At 48.0% G+C, this 20,258-nt stretch overlaps 1 long non-coding RNA gene across 2 annotated transcripts; it reads left to right on the top strand.

The window, feature by feature from the left end:
* Window positions 1-372: 372 nt before the first annotated feature.
* On the top strand, window positions 373-17,633 carry LOC119972971. Of its 2 annotated transcripts, XR_005462205.1 has the most exons (4): window positions 373-611; window positions 4,774-4,887; window positions 14,315-14,377; window positions 17,009-17,633. It is a non-coding gene; the product is annotated as an uncharacterized LOC119972971 (long non-coding RNA). The 2 variants fall into 2 exon arrangements; XR_005462206.1 differs by lacking the exon at window positions 14,315-14,377.
* The last annotated feature ends 2,625 nt before the right edge of the window (window positions 17,634-20,258 follow it).

Here is a 20,258-nt window from a genome sequence, read left to right as displayed (position 1 = left end):
GTGGCTGTGTCGGACCTTCGCATTGAACACCGCAGCGTCGGTGCTCATGGTAAATGGTGACTTTACACTGTATCACCAAAAACTGTCCCAAGGTTCAGGTGATTCATAGTTTTAATGAATTTTCAAAAGTTTTTTGGCATATGCCTCAGGTGGCTCACATGCCAGCAGGAGGCGATCCTGCCATGTGTCAAACATTGATGCCAATGGAAAAGGTCTCCACCATTGGCAGACTCAAGGGCGACTATGGAATGGCAATAACTGCAGGCTGAGCCAGCGATGCCCACATCAACCTAAGTGAATTAAAAAAATACAATGGTCATGGAGGTGATGAGGCTGGAGTTTCCGCACCACAGGTTGTTTGCACATTTTCCCTTCCTTTTCTCTTTCTAACTCCGTCAGTCACGCATTCCACACTGAACACGACAACCCTCTCATCTGTCAGTGTTTATCCTTGTGTTTGCATCTTAACCCTTGTCTTAACCTATCTCAGTTAGATGACCCCATCGTTTCAGAGGGGCTGACGAAGCGAACCGTCCAGAAAGTGAGCCAATGCATGTTCTTACCTTGCAAAGCACCAGGAGAACGTTCAGCACCGGACTGGACTTCAGTGGGTGAGTTTGAAGGGGTCAATGCTGTGAGAATCAACCAACCATGAGTGAGCAAGAGCAGCTGGAGCTGTCATGGACGGCCCAGAAGACAGTCAGGGAAGAAGGCTCCTTGAGCCCAGCCCTGCTGAAGAGGCGAGAGTTGCTAACTTCAGAGGCCTTTAAAGAAAGATTGATACATGAGAACGTAGCAGCAGTGTCATAATACACACACAAGTAAATGATGGTGCACAGACAGACATTGATTGACACACAGGATGACCAATGAACACACAGAACACAGCAGCCAATCACCAGGCAGGACACGGCCACTATAAAGCCAGAGGGCACTAGTTTTCCCGCTCTCTTGGGATCCAGCCTCTGAGACAGCCAGAGCCCGTGAGCAACAACTGGAACATCCGCCATGTGGTAGTAAGATAGTCTGGTCAGATTAGCCTCAGGTCTCCAGTCAACTCAGCATAGTGTCAACCCACAGTTAAAGCATGTTTAATAGTTAAGAGTTAATAAAATAGAGTTGCATTTCTCCAAGTGTTGGAAGCCTGTCTCTCTCACTGCTATGGTAAACGCAGTCCTCGCAGACCCAGCTTACCCAACACATCACAGAGTTAGGCCAGTCAGCACTTCGAGCCTCTCCACCCATTCAGTTGGATCCATATCACAACTCCATTCATCCATTTCTGTTCCATATCCTTTGTTTAGCTGGTAACGGGGAGTCCACAGTGAGTAAAAGACATTTATTTAAACCAACCAGTATTTACATGAGCCCTAGCTGAACCCCACCAGGTATTCGTTCCCTGACGGTCGGTTCCATACTGGCTGATCTTTTATACAAGTACGGGTAAGCTTCCCCACCCCTGGAGGAGCAAGGAGAAAAAAATCAGCCCACACCGTATGAACCATTACTTAACAAAAATCTATTAAACTCAGTCTTGGGAAAGTTCCAATTGACCCCCCCCCCCCCCCCCACCCCCCGGCATCCACAGCCTTTTGGAAGAAGTAAGTTCCAGGTTTCCACTGCTCTTTGTGTGAAAGTGTGATAGATTTCTGAGCACCAACAATTGCTGAATGCACTGAAGTGCTTGGCAGGGAAATACTGCAACATGTCAGAGTGTGGCGGAGTCCACTGCCAAACTTGACGGCTTTCTCACACACGACATTAAAACTCTGCAGTCAACCATGGAGTGCATGGCCACAACCCTGCAGGAATCAGTGTCACCTGTATTAGCCCCTTTCAGGTTTGTTCACACCATGACCACACAAGCTCCTCTACCTTGACCAAGGCCCACAATGATGCCAGCGAGGTCCGCCTCACTATTTGCCCCCTTGCAACTTTATCTGCATTGTTAGGATTACAAAATCTACAGCCAGTGATTTGCCTTTCCAATTATCCACCACAAGGTCTAGTAGCCTACTAAAAAAAAAGTGACTGTTTGCTGCTAACCCCTGGGGCCGCTGAGGAATCCTAAGTGGAGCAGTCTTGGCTCTGCCCTATCCGCCCATCCATCACCAATCAATTTTAATGGGACGGCACGGTGACGCAGTGGTTAGCACTGCTGCCTACGCTGCTGAAGACCCAGGTTCGATCCCAGCCCTGGGTCACTGTCCGTGTGGAGTTTGCACATTCTCCCCTTGTCTGCGTGGGTTTCACCCCTGTGGTATTATCATAACTGCAAGAACTACAAGGGTTATTGAAGTGTCTGGAGTAGCCACCAGAGGGAGCTACAGTTACAACTATACAAGGCAGTGATGCTAAGCCTTGTGGGAGAGTGTGTGCAGGAGTTAGCTAGCGAGAGTCTGAAGTACAGATAGTGTAACTGAGAGCAGATCATAGTTTATATCAGTAGTGAGATGAGGTGTAGATGTGTCGTTTAAATGTTATTAATCAACTGTGTATTCTTCAGGAGTACGTGTCGAATCCACATTAGTAGTGTTAATAAATGTATAGCTTTAAGTGAAGCTATTTTGTGGTCTTTGTGGACACTACTCCAACCGTAAGCAACACAAAGAACACTACAACACTCACAACCCAAAAAAGATGTGCAGGCTACGTGGATTGGCCACGCTAAATTGCCCCTTATTTGGAAAAAATAATTGGGTACTCTAATTTTATCGAAAAGACTCCAATCAATTTTAACAAGAGAGCCTTTAGGTTAGTTTTGTAAGGAGCCTAACACCTGTTTTGGGCAGCCACCAAGAGATGCATGCAAAATGGTCCCAATGATTTTGGCGATGCCCTGAACACATCTATTGATTAGGCGTGGGTTACCTTACTGCTGAATTTCTCCATGTTGCCCCCATTTTAACTCCGATTTCTACCCCAGTCTCTTTTTGGCCAAGTGTTGGTTATGGGATGAATATTGGGCAAGACACATGGAAAAAGCATTGCTGTTTTTTGGAATCTATCTGATTAGGCAGGTGAGACCATGGTTTATTATTTAATCAAAAATTCCCTCAGTACTGGAGGCCTATGGAGGTTAATTGTGGAGGATATGGGGGCTAGACTGTACTGTGATTGCGTTGTAACGGTAATTATTTCCCATTCATGGTCCATGCACATTCCTCTGTCAAGTTCCATAGATTCTCGGGTCCACTGTGTTGATGGGGGGCCTGGACCATCAGCCACGTTTAACAGGCAATTCCAGCTCCACGTCTCATTGTTTTTCCGATAGGAATTTCTAGTGGGCAGGCTCTCCCCCAGGAGAACCAAATTGATACATTGGGCCTGATGTATTTACATTCATACTTATTTATTGAAAAGCACAGGGCGGAATTTAATGTCCTCTCACATGCCGAGTTTGGTGGCATTGGGGCATTTAATTAAGGTGGGAACCCCACCACCTTCCCGCCTCTGCCCAGTTACGTCCATGGTAGGAAGGCGGCACGGTGGCAAAGTGGTTAGCACTGCTGCCTCCCAGCGCCAGGGACCCGGGTTCAATTCCAGCCTTGGTTGACTGTGCGGAGTTTGCACGTTCTCTCCGTGTCTGCGTGGGTTTCCTCCGGGTGCTCCAGTTTCCTTCCACAGTCCAAAGATGCGTAGGTTAGGTGGATTGGCCATGCTAAATTGCCCCTTAGTATCTGGGCTACGGGAATAGGGTGGGGCGGGGCCTGGATAGGGTGCTCTTTCAGAGGGTTGATGCAGACTCGATAGGACGTCCTTCCTGCCCCGTCACCAGCTAGGGCCCTTAAGTAGGCAATTAATTCCCATTTAAAGTGGTTGCATAGGAAACTTGTGTTCAAAGGAACTTGTGTTTAATTGACGGACCTGACATTGGGAAGGGGGAAGGACCTGCTCAGCGACACCCCTCTGCCTTTGCTGTTGGTACCCCTCTAACCCTGTCTACAACCGCAACTCTGAGATCATCCCCCCCTTCCCGCTTTTCCACCCTCCCCCCTCTCTTCTCCCGCCTCCTACCACCTTGCCCCCTCCATTCCTCCATCCACCGCCCCACCCCCTCCACTGCCGCACCCCTTGAGAACTCGCTCTCCTAGAGGGTGGTGCAAGCAGGGACCAATGCTTTCAAAAGAAAGTTGGATGGGTATTTCAAAGGAAAAAAAAGGTGCAGGGATTTGGACTCTGAGCAGCAGAATGGGACTAACCGGATTGTCCTGCAGAGAGCGGGCATGGGCTAGGTGGGCCAAACGGCCTCCGTTTGTGTTGTGACGACTCTATGATAATACACAGCTCACGTTTTCAGTTAATAATTACTATCCCAGAACCGTGACTCTGAAGGCTCTGGAAGCCACATCTAACAGCACCGACATAATGCCACAAAATCAGATAAATAGCGCAGGTTAGGTTCTCCAGGAAATTGAAGGCAAATGGCTTGCTGCCTGGAAAGGTGATTGTTAGTTGGGTGCTTGGTCAGGCATTGCACAGTTCCTGGTAATGGGAGCTGAAAGTCAGATGACGGGATTAGACTCCCACTGGGTTGCTTTTCAAATACTGGCACTGTGCCAGGCGGAGCTTTCCTTGTCTTTTGTTTTAATTGCCCATTCTTTGGACTGACTTGTTAAAAACAATCATTGAGGTTAGCCTTGTGTGTTGAATTTTCCCCACCCCTCCAATTTCCCCCCCAACCACCCCCACCTCCTCTTATAGCCGCAGACGGCCCTGCTGGAGGACAGATCCACACCAGTAAACCAGCCTTTTGTTTTTATCCTTTCGCAGTGCGTTACAAGGCCAGCATTTGTTGCCCATCCCTCGTTTCCCTTAAACTGAGCGGCCGATTGCAGAGGACACGTAGGAGTTGACCACATTGCTGTGGATCTGGAGTCACCACAGGTAAGGATGATAGCCGTCGGCGCCACCATCGTAGTGACTCGCTCGCGATTCCAGATTTTTTTTTAATTAATTGAATTTAGATTCCACCAGCTGCTGGGGTGGGAATTGAACCCCTGTCCCCAGAACATTAGCAGGTTCCCCTCCTCCTCTGATGCCCAAGCAATCATAGGCGATGGCAGGGGGTGACGGAATAAAAATCAGGCCGGGGATTCAAAGCGGTCAAAAGTGGATCCGTCACCCATTATAAACTCTGCCTAAATTTAGTTACCCCTGTACCCCGGATAGTGTGAAATTCAAACCCCCCCCCCCCCCCCCCCCCCCCCCCCCCCAGCCTGTTCCCACCCCCACAACCTATTCTTTCTAGCAATGGCTGCAGGTTTAAGCGGTTTTAGCACAGGGCTAATTTGCTGGCTTTTAAAGCAGACCAAGGCACGCCAGCAGCGCGGGTTCAATTCCGTACCAGCCTCCCTGAACAGGCGCCAGAATGTGGCGACTAGGGGCTTTTCACAGTAACTTCATTTGAAGCCTACTTGTGACAATAAGCGATTTTCATTTTTAGTTACAAGTTTTTTTTTATAAATTTAGATTACCCAATTATTTTTTCTATTAAGGGGCAATTTAGTGTGGCCAATCCACCTACTCTGCACATTTTTGGGTTGTGGGGGCGAAACCCACGCAGACACGGGGAGAACGTGCAAACTCCACACGGACAGTGACCCAGAGCCGGGATCGAACCTGGGACCTCAGCGCCGTGAGGCGGTTGTGCTAACCACTAGGCCACCGTGCTGCCCTGTTACAAGTTTAGACTGGAAAAGTTGGGGTTGTTCTCGCTGGCGCAAAGGAGATCCGGGGGAGACTTGTTAGGAGTGCAGAAAAGGTAGACCAGCAAAAACTCTTGCCAGGTGCTGATGGTGCAAGGACGAAGGGCGACAGATTTAACGTCTTGGGCAAAGAGAAGCAGCGGGGGTGTGCGTGGAGGAACATTTTTTGCACAGCGAGTGGACCCGGAACCTCGCTGCCCACCAAGGTGGTGGAGAAGAAAACAATCAATGACTCTGAAAGGAAACTTCATGGACAGTGCAAGAAAATAAACTTGTCAGGGCTACAAGGATCGGGGGATTGAGATTGGCTGGATTGTGCCAGAGTGACCCAGCAAAGACTCAACGGGCTGAATGGCCTCAATCTGCACCGTAAATGACTCTGTGACTCTAAATGGTTACTTGATTCTGTTAAGTAATGGGAACCCAATTGCTACTTCTCCCCTCTTTAAAACACTATAATGCCAATCAGAGCTCCCGCAGGCATCCCAGCTGAGAACTAACCCAGGCTGGATAGGGGCCTGAACCTGGCTCTTTCCCAGCTCAGTAAAACCGTAAACCTTTCACACAATGTCAGGAGTTAGGGAGCCAGCATTCGCAGGGTGTCCTGTGTACCTGAAAGTCACGGAGGTCAAGAGCGACAGAACTAAATTTTTAGTTTTAAGAATTATCGTCAGTACATCAGAAAATTGCCAGTTTTTATTAATCTCAGGAAGATCCTGCACCAAAAACCCAGTTGAAGAAATAATCCCAGTATTGGCTAACTGAGCAGGCTTGTACCAGAGCACATGTTCTCTCTGCCTGTGTGTGCCGTTCTTTCACCTGACATTAAAGGCCTCCCAAATGTCCCATGCCAGCCATGCTTGGTTTATGAGCAATGGCCGTAATCCAAAGTTTATCATTACCCTTAGATAGCACACTGGTTAGCACAGTTGCTTCACAGCGCTAAGGTCCCAGGTTCGATTCCCGGCTTGGGTCACTGTCTGTGCGGAGTCTGCACATTCTCCCCGTGTCTGCGTGGGTTTCCTCCGGGTGCTCCAGTTTCCTCCCACAAGTCCCGAGAGACGTGCATGTTAGGTGAATTGGACATTCTGGAATCTCTCTCAGTGTACCCGAACAGGCGCTGGAATGTGGCAACTAGGGGCTTTTCACAGTAACTTCATTGCAGTGTTAATTTGAGCCTACTTGTGACAATAATAAAAATTATTATTCGATCTTTAGTGGTTAACAGTTCCCGTTGTCTTACACTAACAGGTTTTAGTGATGATTTTGCTGAGGTGTGAAATTGCTGAGTCCAACTAAAATATAGGCGCAATAGATTTCAATTTCTCTCAGGTGGATTTGAGACCAGGAAGAGATCAGCCATGATCTGATTGAATGGCGGAGCAGGCTCGAATGGCTGAATTGCCTACTGCTGCTCCTAATTCCAATGTTTCCTATGTTATTGATTCTTGGCATGGGCGTGTCACAAGGTCAGCATTTATTTCCCATCCCTGATTGCCTTTTGAGACGACTGTGGTCAGCCACCTACTTGAACCGCTGCAGTCCCCGCGACGTGACTGTGCCCACAATGGAATTTTCTGTCACGGTTTGATTCCGCTAAGTGGCTGGCTAGGCCATTTCAGAGGGTCGTTCAGGGTTAACCATGTGACTGCGCATCTGGAGTCACATGAGGGCCAGACTGGGTCAGGATGGCCGATTTCCTCCTGTGAAGGGTATTCGTGGACTGGGTGGCTTTTTTGATGATAGTTTCAGGGTCATTATTACTGAGATCTGCATTTTATAATAGATTTACTAATAAACCGAATTTAAATTCCCCCAGCTGCTGTGATGAGATTTGAGCTCTGGTCCACGGAGCCTCTGGATAACTAGTTCAGTAATGTCACCGCCTATGCTAATCACTAATGTATTTTACACAATGTTGTATTCACAAAATTATGCAGCTTCCAAGTTGCTTCCATTGCTGTACTTCGCCAAGCCACAGGGAGGCTTGCAATAACAACCAAGCCAGTGATTTTCTCCACTGATGGAATAGAGACTAAAATGTCACGCAGTGAGGAAATCAAACCTACATCCTTCTTTTCTGCCACACCACAGTCTGGATTTTTTTCTTATCAGGAACGCCCAGTTTCTGGCTGTCTCCCGGGATCTGGCAAATTAACTGGAGGGAAGAATTGCTCCACTGAATGCCCTTTGCAATTTCCCTCCTGTTGTAATCTTTTATTGGCACAAGTAGGCTTACTTTAACCCTGCAATGAAGTTACTGTAGAAAGCTCCTAGTCGCCACATTCCGGCGCCTGTTCGGGCAAGCAGAGGGAGAATTCAGAATGTCCAATTCACTAACAGCACGTCTTTCGGGACTTGTGGGTGGAAACCGGAGCATCCGGTGAAAACCCACGGAGGCACGGGGAGAACGTGCAGACTCCGCCTAGACAGTGACCCAAGAGGCAATTGAACTTGGGACCCTGACGCTGTGTTGTGGTAATAGGATCTGGTACATAAAGGGTTAATGTGGAACTGAGTGCAGTACTGCTACACAGGGTCCCAATAAGGCATGTGATCCAGAGCCAGGGTCAGTGTAGAGATGGACAGAGATGTGTAAAGATCAAAGACTGGAATTAAAAGTCCAATGATTGTTGTGTAAAAACCCACCTGGTTCACAAATTCCCGTTTGGGAAGGAAATCTGCCATCCTTACCCGGTCTGGTCGACATGTGACTCCACAGATACACAACAATGCGGTTGACTCTTGACGGCCTCGTCAAGGGCAATTCGGGATGCCCATGTCCCATAGGGGTGGCACGGTGGCAGTGGTTAGCACTGCTGCCTCACGGCGCTGAGGACCCGGGTTCAATCCCAGCGCCGGGACACGGTCCGTGTGGAGTTTGCACATTCTCCCCGTGTCTGCGTGGGTCTCACCCCCACAACCCAAATATGTGCAGGATAGGTGAATTGGCCACGCTAAATTGCCCCTTAATTGGGAAAAAAATATTGGGGTACTCTAAATTTTAAATGTCCCATAAAAGAATACATTTTGAAATATAAATGTATAGTTATGAGTTACTGAGTTTCAGACCATCAGGTTTAAATGGACAAATGCGCCAACCAGTTTCGCACCATTTGTTGCCTCTGAAATTTGTCGTACTGGCTCTGTATGCAACACAACAACAACTTACATTGACATAACCACTCCAAAGTGGTTAAACGTCCCACGGTGGGCGGCACGGTGGCACAGTGGTTAGCATTGCTGCCTACGGCGCCGAGGACCCGGGTTCGAATCCCGGCCCTGGGTCACTGTGAGGAGTTTGCACATTCTCCCCGTGTCTGCGTGGGTTTCACCCCCACAACCCAAAGATGTGCAGGTTAGGTGGATTGGCCACGCTAAATTGCCCTTAATTGGAAAAAATGAATTGGATATTCTAAATTTTATTTTTTAAAGTCCCACGGTGCTGGTGAGGTGCCCAATCAAACAGCATTTGACACCGGGTCACATAAGAGGCTATTAGGACAGGGCTGCAAAAGCTTGGTCAAAGTTGTATATTTTAAGGAGCATCTTAAAGGAGGTGGAAAGAGGTGGAGAGGTTTCGGGAAGGAATTGCAGAACTTCAGGCCTAGGCAGCTGAGGCACCGAAGAACATTAAGAATTAGGAGCATGAGTAGTGTTGCCAACTGAGATTTAATATATTCCTGGAGGTGTCATCACATGACTTGCCCATGCACTCCAGTCATTTGTTGGCCAACACATCTATCCTTGTGATGTCGTGCCTTGCAACACCAACTGGAAAGCAAAAAGGCTCATTATCTAATTGCCTGTCAGCCCGCTCTTTTCCCCCATTTTCAGTATTTTGATATCTGGTAAAGATAGGGGCTGGTTTAGCACAGGGCTAAATCACTGGATTTTGAAGCAGACCAAGGCAGGCCAACAGCACAGTTCAATTCCCGTACCAGCCTCCCCGAACAGGTGCCAGAATGTGGCGACTAGGGGCATTTCACAGTAACTTAATTTGAAGCCTACTTGTGACAATGAGCGATTTTCATTCTCATTTCATTTCATTTCAAGAGAAATATTCAAAGAAAATGAAGTAAAAATAATTGTTTTCATGTCCCAATGATTTTTCTCCAGGGTCGCACACAGCAGTGTTCCTGGACATTGATTTTCAATTCCTGGAGAGGAATTCCCGAAGGAGGAATAGGACATTCGATCCCAAGAGCCTATTCTGCCATTCAATACGATCATTGGTGATCTGATTGTGGCCTTGACTCCACTTTCCTGCCTGCCCCACATAACCCTTGACTCTCTCAATCGAACAAGAGGCAGTGGTGGGGAGGGGTCGAGAGAGGTGGTAATGGGGTAGGAATTGACTGTTAACAGTGTAGTGGTGAAAGCTGGCATTGTGTTTTTGAGTGATGCCAATGAGGGGCAGCATGGGGATGTGAAATAGGATGGCATCCAAAGATAGATCTTTGAGGGACTCCAGAGGTTAATTTGTGGGTGTGGTAAGAGCAGCCAATGCACAAGTTTCATTGACTTCCATCAAAATGGAATCAGACCCGGCCATGGATTCTTTTGAATTGGAGGTCGGACACGCCTCTGGGAGTTCCGGCCTGGCTGGGGGATCTGTATGAGTTTCTCCAGTTGGAAAATATCAAGTTTGCTTTTAGGGAATCGGAAGAGGGCTTTGAGGTACGGTGGAGGCCATTCATGACCATATTTGAGGAACGGTTTGTCGCGGGGGGAGGAGTCAAAGGGGAAAAATGTACAAACTGTTTTGTTGGAACGTGGTTTTGTTGTTATTGTTTACATTTGGAATGAAATATTTTCTCAAAAAAGAAGAAATGGAATCAGACAAGTGCAGTTCAGCTGAGCAATGGAGGAGAGACTTTGGTGCAAGATGGCGCGAAGAACTGTCTCAAGGACTGCAGAAGGGCAAGGAGGGAAAGTTTACCACAGCCACAGTTACATTTGTGACTTCGATAAGAGTTGTTTCATCAAGTGGTGGGGTGGAAACCTGATGGAGGGTTCAAACATGGAGTCACGGGAAAGGTGGGCATGGATTTGGGTGGCAACCAAACATTTGGAGAGAAAAGGGAAATGGGATCATAGCTAAGGATCATAGGTCAAGGGGGAATGATGGCAGATTTGAAGGGGAGAGGGAACAGTACTTAATGAGAGGGAACCATTCACAATATCAGCAGACATGGAGGTCAGGAAGGATAGTTGAGTGGTCAGCAGTTTTGGGGGAAGTTTTTTTAATATTCATTCTTGGGTTGTGGGTGTCACTGGCTGGGCCAGCATGATTTTCCTATCCTAATTTTCCCTTGAACTGAATGGCTCATTAGACCATCTCAGAGGGCATTTAAGAGTCAACCACATTGCAGTGGATCTGGAGTCACATGTAAAGCAGACTGGCTAAGGATGGCAGATTTCCATAAAGGACATTACAGGCGGGAGAGAGTTGTGGGACTCGTGGTCAAGCTGAGCTTGGAGATAGCCTGAAGGGGGATAGGAGAGAAACTAGAAAAAGATGTGAGTTCGGGGCTAGAGTCAAAGGGAACCTTGGGGGACATTTGGCTTGGTGGGCGAGAGGAAGGGAGGGAAGAAAAAACTGAATAGTTGATCTCAATCTTAATAAGGTAGTCACCTGCTCCTCACATTTGCTGTTGGAGGTAATGATGGAGGGAGCTGGGGCAAAGGTTTAGGAAGACATTTTATAGTGGATCAGAGATGCCAAGCGTTAGCTTTGTATTTGAAGATAATCCTGCAATAGTGAATAGTTTCGGCAGGATCTGATACTGATCTGGCAACGTGTGACTAAATCAATTGTCCGCCACAAACATTAAAGTCTGTATCCTTTGAACGTAGGGGTGTAGAAGTGGAGGCTACAATAGGTCCAATGATTGGGGTAACAGAATATAATGGTTTTAATGGGGACAAGTGCATCAAAGGTAATGGGAGTGAATGAGAAGATTTAAAGAGAGTTCCACATTGTGGCTTCATGGACAGAATTTAGTGGAGTGTCCTGGAGAGATCAGGACAATGGGCTGGATGGGGGGGATTTGTGCTGTGGCCGCATGTCTGAATCACGGAAGTGGGAAAACAGTCCTACATTTACTGAACGTCAGGAATGGGCCGATGCAGGAAACCAGCCTGCTTGCAGCTTGTTAACGAGCCACTTTGGGGAGATGGTGGTGTTGTGTTCATCATAGAATTTACAGTGCAGAAGGAGGTCATTCGGCCCATCACGTCTGCACCAGCCCTTGGAACGAGCACCCTAACTAAGCCCACACCTCCACCCTATCCCCACAACCCATCAAACCTATTTGGACACGAAGGGGAAATTTAGCATGGCCAATCCACCTAACCTGCACATCTTTGGACTGTGGGAGGAAACCAGAGCACCCGGAGGAAACCCACGCAGACATGGGGAGAACGTGGAAACTCCGCACAGATGTGGGCAGCACTGCAGTCTCACGGCGCCAAGGTCCCAGGTTCGATCCCGGCTCTGGGTCACTGTCCGTGAAGTTTGCACATTCTCCCCGTGTTTCCATGGGTTTCGCCCCCACAACCCAAAGATGTGCAAGGCAGGTGGATTGAACACGCTAAATTGCCCCTTAATTGGAAAAAATGAATTTGGCACTCTAAATTTATTTTTAAAAACTCCACACAGACAGTGACCCAAGCCAGGAATCGAACCTGGGACCCTGGAGCTATGAAGCAACAGTGCTAACCACTGTGCTACCGTGCCAGCCACGTGTCACTGAACTAGTAATCCAGAGGCCCAGGTTAATGCTCTGGGGACGTGGGCCAAATCCCACCGCAGCATTGGTGGAATTTAAATTAAATTAATAAAGTCTGTCTCAGTAATGGTGACCATGACAATTATCATCAATTGTTGTAAAAACACATCAGGTTCACTAATGTCCTTTGGGAAGGCAACCTTCTATCCTCACCTGGTCTACATGTGACTCTAGATCAGGGGTGGGCAAACTACGGCCCGCGGGCCGCATTCGGCCCGCCAAAGGTATTTCTGCGGCCCACCAAGTCATTAAAAAAAAAAACATTTTTTTTTTTTTTTTAAATTTTTTTTTAAGGTTAATGGGGGGGGGGGGGGGGGGGGGCTGTTGGGTTACTTACTGGTATAGGGTGGATACGTTGACTTGAGTAGGGTGATCATTGCTCGGCACAACGTCGAGGGCCGAAGGGCCTGTTCTGTGCTGTACTGTTCTATGTTCTATATGAGGCGCCCAGAATCATAACCGGGTGAAGTAATTATTTTACTTAATATACTATGCGGCCCTTTGTGGATTGTGAATTTCTGAATGTGGCCCTTGCACGGAAAAGTTTGCCCACCCCTGCTCTAGATCAATAGTATTGTGGTTGACTCTTAAATGCCCAAGCAACCCACTCAGTTCAGGAACAATTAGGGATGGGCAACAAATGCTGGCTTTGCCAGCGATGCCCACATCCCGTAAAAGAATAAAAAAAGAAAACCTTAAGACGAATTATCCCTGAGCTCACTGGGATTTAACAGCGTCTCAGGGATTACACAGCCCTCCAAAAGTTTCCAGAAAGCCGCCCATCTATCAGGATTGCGGTGGTCTGCTTGGGTGGGGGGGGGGGGGGGGATGCATTCAGTGCCTGATGAGGGACCTGGCATTGGGAAGGTGCAGAAGCCGCTGACAGCCAACAGCCTGCCCTTGCAACCATTCCCCCTCCCCCGCATAGCCAGCAACCCCATCCCCGTAAACCCCAACCCTTCCCCCGTAAACCATCCGTTCCCACTTACCTCTTTCCAGGGATCCAACATTGATCCCTGGTGACGGTCCCAGTGATCAGCCATCCCTCCCGGTGGCAGTGCTGATAATAGAGGAGCTACCGGCTTATGATTGACCAGCAGCTTTTGAGGGTGGGACTTTCATGCCACTTGGGGACTTAATTTGAAGCCTGACGCTGTCCAGGCAAGTGCCTGCTCACATTATAATTGCCTCCTGCAGAAAAACGACACCGGCTTCTCACCGATTCTCCAACTAATGGGATGGGACCCCAAGCTCAAACACTAAATTCCACCCTAAAAAAATCTCTCTGAGGATCCTGTGCTTTGTGGAGGACTAACGGATGGATGTAAGAGATTGCACCCTTACGCAGGCAGGTATAGACCCTGCCACAGAGTCTTACAGATATGTAGGTCCCAAGTAATGTTTCTGCTCGACAGTGGGTTTTTTCCCCTGTCAGATGTCCCAGGTGCTGGAATGTGGCTTGAAGTCTCTTTTCACCAGGGACACAGCCTTGCTTGTGGTTGGACAGGCAACAACAGTACTTATCATTAAACACCCTCATGCTCCCATTTGATCCCTGGTGACAGTAGGCACATCAGCCAGTCAGTAAGTCATTGCTGGATTGGTTACTGGAAGGATCTCCTTTCATATGGACCCAAGGCAGAGAGAGTGTGTGTGTGTGTGAGAGAGAGAGAGGGAGAGAGAGAAGGAAAGAAAGAGAGAGAAATGGGGTGCCAACGTCTTTCGAGTGGCTGGAGTCCCACAAGTCTTGGCTGCCATTTATGTCAACCATATGGTTATACCAACTGACGATCCTATCACTTTCACCAACAGGAAATGTTTGAGATGCATAGCAGATTGATTAGCATCTATGGAGAGGAAAAGCTTGATTAATGAGTGAGTGTGACATTTTAAAACTGGGGTTTGAAAGCTTTGTTTTGATGATATTGAGTTACCCGTATTCAATGTTTATGTAAAAAGGTTAGATCAGTATATCTGCAATCTGGGTTCCTCTCGGCTGCCACAGGGTCTAGAATACAGGCAGTTACAATAATGAGCCAGGTTGTCATGTTCTGCCAGTTAGGATTATTGTAGCAATGTGTTGGAAAAAGCTTCAGTCACAAATCAACATTATTATAGGAACCTAGGAAATAGGAGCAGGAGCAGACCATTCAGCCCCTCGAACTTGCTCCGTCATTCAACAAGATCATGGCTGATGTTCTACCTCAACAGCATATTCCCGCTCAACCCCCTTGATATCTTTAATATCTAGAAATCTATCTATCTCTGCCTTGAACATACTCATTGACAGATATATCGGAGGTAAGATGTCAAATAAATGCACCTGGATTTAGTGATCTTGCATTGAAACCATTACATAGTTGCATGAACTTGGATTATATTCCCTTGGGTTAAGAGAGGTCTGATCTAATCTCGGTAAAAAGGATTTGATGGAGTCGCTGCAGAAGTGATATTCAGAAAAAGAGGTCATTTTAAAATCCTAGGCCATCCTAAATTAGGAATCACTTCTTCATACCTAGGTTCAAACCTAGAATTCCTATCAAAAGACAATAGATGTGTTGTTGAAACCATTGAGGTAAGGGATGCGAATCAAAGGCAGGTTAGTGGAGATGAGGCTCGAATGCGTTAGAACCAAATTGAACAGCAGAACATGCTCAAAGCTCTGGACGCCCTTCCCCCGTGTTTGAAATACACAGCAATGAAATTGGTGGAAGCAGATTCAATAGTAACTTTCAACAGGGCATGTTTAGCGAAAACTGTAAATTACTGATGCCAATTATGGAACATTAAGGGGCCACTTAAGGGCCTTCATAGGTGAATGGAGGGGTTTACCAGCCAAAGCCCTGCCCACCCAGGCATCAAATTGCATCTGGGTTTGGGCGGGGCGGGTTCCTGGGCGGAATCACATCCATTAAATTTTACGCTCCAAGGGTGGGAAGGAGGCTGTCACCACTCGCCGACGTCAACCGAGCCTGGGTGGAGATGGCAGAGGCCATGAGCACCGTGGGCCCCACCGCAAGGACCGGGCAGCAGTGCAGAAAGAAGCTGCACAAACTCCTCAGGGCGGCCCGGGTGGGTCACCACCTCTGTGCCCCTGGCACCACCCCATCCCACAATCCCCACACCCATCACCCACCCCCCCTCCCCACCCCCAACCCGGCAGTACTGGGCGATGATGGACAACCCTCCATGCCAGCCAGGGTAAGTCACCAGCTCCGTGCTGCTGGCACCACCCTCGACCCACACTCCTGTAACCCACTTACCCAATGTTGCTATACCTGAGCAGGAATATTTTGCAGGGCTAGGAAGAAAGGACAGAGCTGGCACAGGCACGATGGGCCAAATGGCCTCCTTGTGTACTATACTATGAGCAACTACTTGGAGTAAGTTTTGACCTTCACTTTGTAGGATGGAATCACAATGCGCAGTCGACCTGCTTCAACAGGATTGCCCATGCTGTGAAGACAAAAAAATTAAGGTCCTTTCATTCACATCTGTAAAATCCTTGTAAAGCGTCCAGGATAAATTAATTTTCACTTGAAAGTCAAAATTACACCTTGGACCATGGAAAGTGTTAACAATCAAACTGTTTGGAAACTTGTACCTTCCCTCTGAAAATAAATATTGCACCATCAATGTTTTTATCAGTAATTTCTAAATCCATCACTGCTGCAAACTGAGCTGTCGTCTATTTTAGGTTTCTCCCAGGCAGTAAAAAACGTTGGAAACATTTGTACCATAAATCAGGACGAGCTGAGTCCCACTGCATCTCACACAGATTCCTGACATTTTGAGCTGTCAGCTTTTATGGATTTGAAGCTTACTTGCGAGACTAAGAGATAATGGTAGTTGACAATACAACTACCAAATGAGGCATGTAAGGCTGGATTAATGACTAATTCACCATCTCAGTGACTAAGAACTGTGATCTGTCTTTACTGACCAGTTATCCAATTCTTGCTTGTGCAGAGCTCTCTATTTGTGATACAAATTCAGGTCATTATAACATTATACTTGCAATGGCTATTCAATCACAACTTGTGATATAAGGAGTGTCGTGTTAGGCTTCTTGACGTAGCATAAGCTGCTTCCTTGATGTACACTCTGACAAAGGAAGGTTCAGACTTGGAGATAGCTTTAACACATTTATTGAACCGTTAACAATTCTCCTACTTGAGTTCGACTCTCTTGCTAATGTAACTATAGTAACTATATCTAGCTAACCAGTCTGCTCTAATCCATGCGGTGGGTGTGATGCTTCCCTGATCTGCCCCTGTCTCTCTGAGTGTCGCCTATGGAAAGAGAAAGATCATGTGTGCCCTGTCCTTTTATATGGGTAGCCCCCTTGTGGTAGTGTCACCTCTGTGTGTGTCTTGACTGCCCATTGGTCGTGTCCTATCTTACTGACCTATTGGTTGAATGTCTGTGTGTCATGATGTCTCTGAAGCTCCCTCTAGTGTTTATTTGGTCTAAGTGTATTTACATTAACCCCTTGTGTATTTACAGTGATGCACATCACCACAAGAAGATGGCGTGTTCTTGCTATGTTGTCAGCGGTGGCGTTCCCCGAAATCGAGGATGATACGCATCAGGCTTGGTGACTCTTCTGCTGAGGGAGGAGCCCGACTCTGGCTCCACAAGTTCTTTCCACAGAGGGGTTGTGTTGTTGCACGGGGAAAGTGGAATCCAAAGCCCCAGGGTTGGCTTCCCAGCGTTTGTGTTGATTTCAGGGACACCATTTTCACAGGCTGAACTGGGATGACCAGAGGTTGTCAACCTTGCTGTCACCCATGGCAATGATTCAGCAGTCTGCACAACCTCGAGGCGTTATGTCAGCTGCCAAGCAAGTCGTATCAGAGACCTTCAGGTAAAGAATATCTCTTCTTTTGCCCTGTTCTTATAGGCACCTGTACTGGAGGTTGTTTAACTCGGTTGGTTAGATAGTTAGACTATGATGCAGAAGGATACCAATGGTGCAGGATCAATCCCTGGACTGGTTGTGGTAGATCACAGCCTTTCATTTTGCTCCATCATTGTAGTGGCTCCCCGTTCAAGCCATAAGTAACCCATTGTCTATCTCTATGGTCCTTTGTGGACTATAGTTACCTACTTGTTAGGAAAGTCACTGATGCACGATCAATCACTACTGAAGCGAGATTGCAGTCCAATTGAAGGCTTTAATGAACAAGTAGTTACCCCAGCAGCTCCGATACAGAATGACTGCTGTGGGTGAAACACAGACTCTTATGCTCCGCCTGCTGGGTGGAACCAGCAGGCAGGTTCTACCACCCATACTACAGTATAAGGTACATCCCACCTAGGTACCGCGGTACCCTAAATATAGCCTACCACAGTCACATTAAATACAGTGTAAATATGATTTTGCTGACTTCCGGTGCTGGCCATGGAGTGAGTGGTTGCACATTTGGTGCCTCCCGTTCGAGGTGGAATTGTTTGGTCCTTTCTCACCGGTTTAGGGGGTGTTTGCTGGTGTGAGGTGCATGAGCTCTCAGAGGTAGAAGTGCTCCTCAGGTGGGGCCGGTTTATGGCTTATCACAGGAGGAGTGTAAGGAGCAAGGGACAGCAGTCTGGCTGGGAGGTTTTTCGAAGTGCGACAAAAGGGAAAGATGGCGGAGGGTTCTGGGAGTCATTGCCCACCCACTGATCTACTGAATGACTGATGGGCTTTTTGAATGCTAGATTCCACCAGCAGAGGCAGGAGGCCTCGGAGGACCTGGGCTAAGGTGGTGGAGCCGCTCAGTCCAGCTATTGGGAGAGTGGACCGAGGCTGGAGGTGTAGAGTCTGGCACTCCAGAATGTGGAGGAGTCGGTAGTGGAACATAAGGACCGGCTGGCCTCGCTGGAGATATAGATGGTGCTCGTGGCAGAGGTTCAGAAGTGGCTGAGGGAGAAGGTGGAGGACCTGGAGAATCGCTCCAGGAAGCAGAATCTCCAGATTGTGGGGCTGCCTGAAGGGATTGAGAGAACGCAGGCCACAAAACACATGAATATGTTCGAGATGTTGGTGGGGGAGGGGGTCTTTGACCCCCCCCCCCCCCCCCCCCCCCCCCGCAAGGCGGATCAGGCGCACGGTGGGTTGAGGAGGCAGGAGGTTGGGGAAGCAGCCAAGGGCAGCCTGGTGTGATTGCAACTTTTTCTCGATAAGCAGATTCTGAGGTGGGCAAGGAGATGAGAAAATGCACCTGGGAAGGAAACATGCTGAGGATTTACCAGGACTTGGGTGGGGAGTTGGCCAATCGGCAGGCAGGGTTTAATCGGATCAAGGCTGCCCTCTACAGGGAAGGAGCGAAGTTTGGGGTGTTGTATCCTGCTCGTCTGTGGGTCCGCACCGGAACCAAGAATTCTATTTTGGTACGCCAGAGGGGCGAGTGTATTTATGAGAGACCATGGACTGGGAGGGGTGTGAGGACATTGAATTTTGGTGGTGCCAATGTGGAGAATGTGGGTGTGTACTTGTATTTACTGTCTTTGGGTGCAGAGTGGGCAAATGTGTTTTACTGTTCTTGGGGATTGCGGGTGAAGGGTGGCTGGGGGGTGGGGGGTGGGGGGGGGGGCAGGTGGGGGGGGGGCAGGTAGGGGGGAGGTGGTGGCCATAAATGGGGGCCTCCAGCAGGGAGGGAGATAGAGGACTTAGTGACGTGGTGTAACAACAACAATCTCTCGCTCAAACCTAAGGAGCTGGTCATTGACTTCAGGAAGCGACGTGTCGTACACACCCCTGTCTGCATCAATGGTGCTGAGGTGGAGATAGTTGACAGCTTCAAATAAATTCCGAGGTGTGCACATCACCAACAATCTGTCCTGGTCCACCCACGTCAACGCTACGACCAAGAAAGAACAACAGCACCTATACTGCCTCAGGAAACTAAGGAAATTCAGCAGGTCCACATTGACTCTCACCAATTTTTATAGCTGCAGCATAGAAAGCATCGTATCTGGCTGCAGTACAGCCTGGTATGGCAACTGCTCGGCCCGAGACTGTAAGAAAGTACAGAGAGTTGTGAACACCGCCCAGTCCACCACGTGAACCCACCTTTCATCCGTTGACTCCATCTACACCTATTGCTGCCTTGGGAAAGCGGGCAGCATAAACAAAGACCCCTCCCAACTGGGTTATTTTCTCTGCCAACCTCTTCCATCGGGCAGGAGATGCAAAAGTCTGAGAACACACATTAACAGATTCATAAACAGCATCTTCCCCGCTGTTACCAGACTCCTGAATGACCCTCTTATGGACTAAACTGCTCACTCTACACATCTTCTCTATGAGTAGTACTACACTCTGTATGCTTCACCCGTTGTCTATGTCTGTGTATTTTCATTGTGTATGGATGCATATCCTATGTTTTTTCATGCATGGAATGATCTGTCTGGACTGTACGAAGAACAATAATTTTCACTGTGCTTCGGTACAGGTTACAACAAACCCACATTCAATCTAAATCCAAACCATGCTAGCTGGTTGGCTAGTTTAAAAAAAATAAATTTAGAGTACCCAAATCTTTTTTCCAATTAAGGGGCAATTTAGCATGGCCAATCCACCTAATCTGCATATCTTTTGGTTGTGGGAGTGAGACTCATGCAGACATGGTGAGAATGTGCAAACTCCACACAGACAGTGACCTGGGGCAGGATCGAACCCTCGTCCCCAGCGCCGTGAGATAGCAGTGCTAACCACTAGCTGGTTGGCTAGTTAATGGGAGTGAAGTGAGGGGTGGATCTGTGGAGGGAGTGG

This window comes from Scyliorhinus canicula, chromosome 10 (assembly GCF_902713615.1).
Source record: "Scyliorhinus canicula chromosome 10, sScyCan1.1, whole genome shotgun sequence".
NCBI classification, from domain to species: domain Eukaryota; kingdom Metazoa; phylum Chordata; class Chondrichthyes; order Carcharhiniformes; family Scyliorhinidae; genus Scyliorhinus; species Scyliorhinus canicula.
Note: the sequence above shows the minus strand (reverse complement) of the source record. Positions and strands in the feature narration are given on the sequence as shown.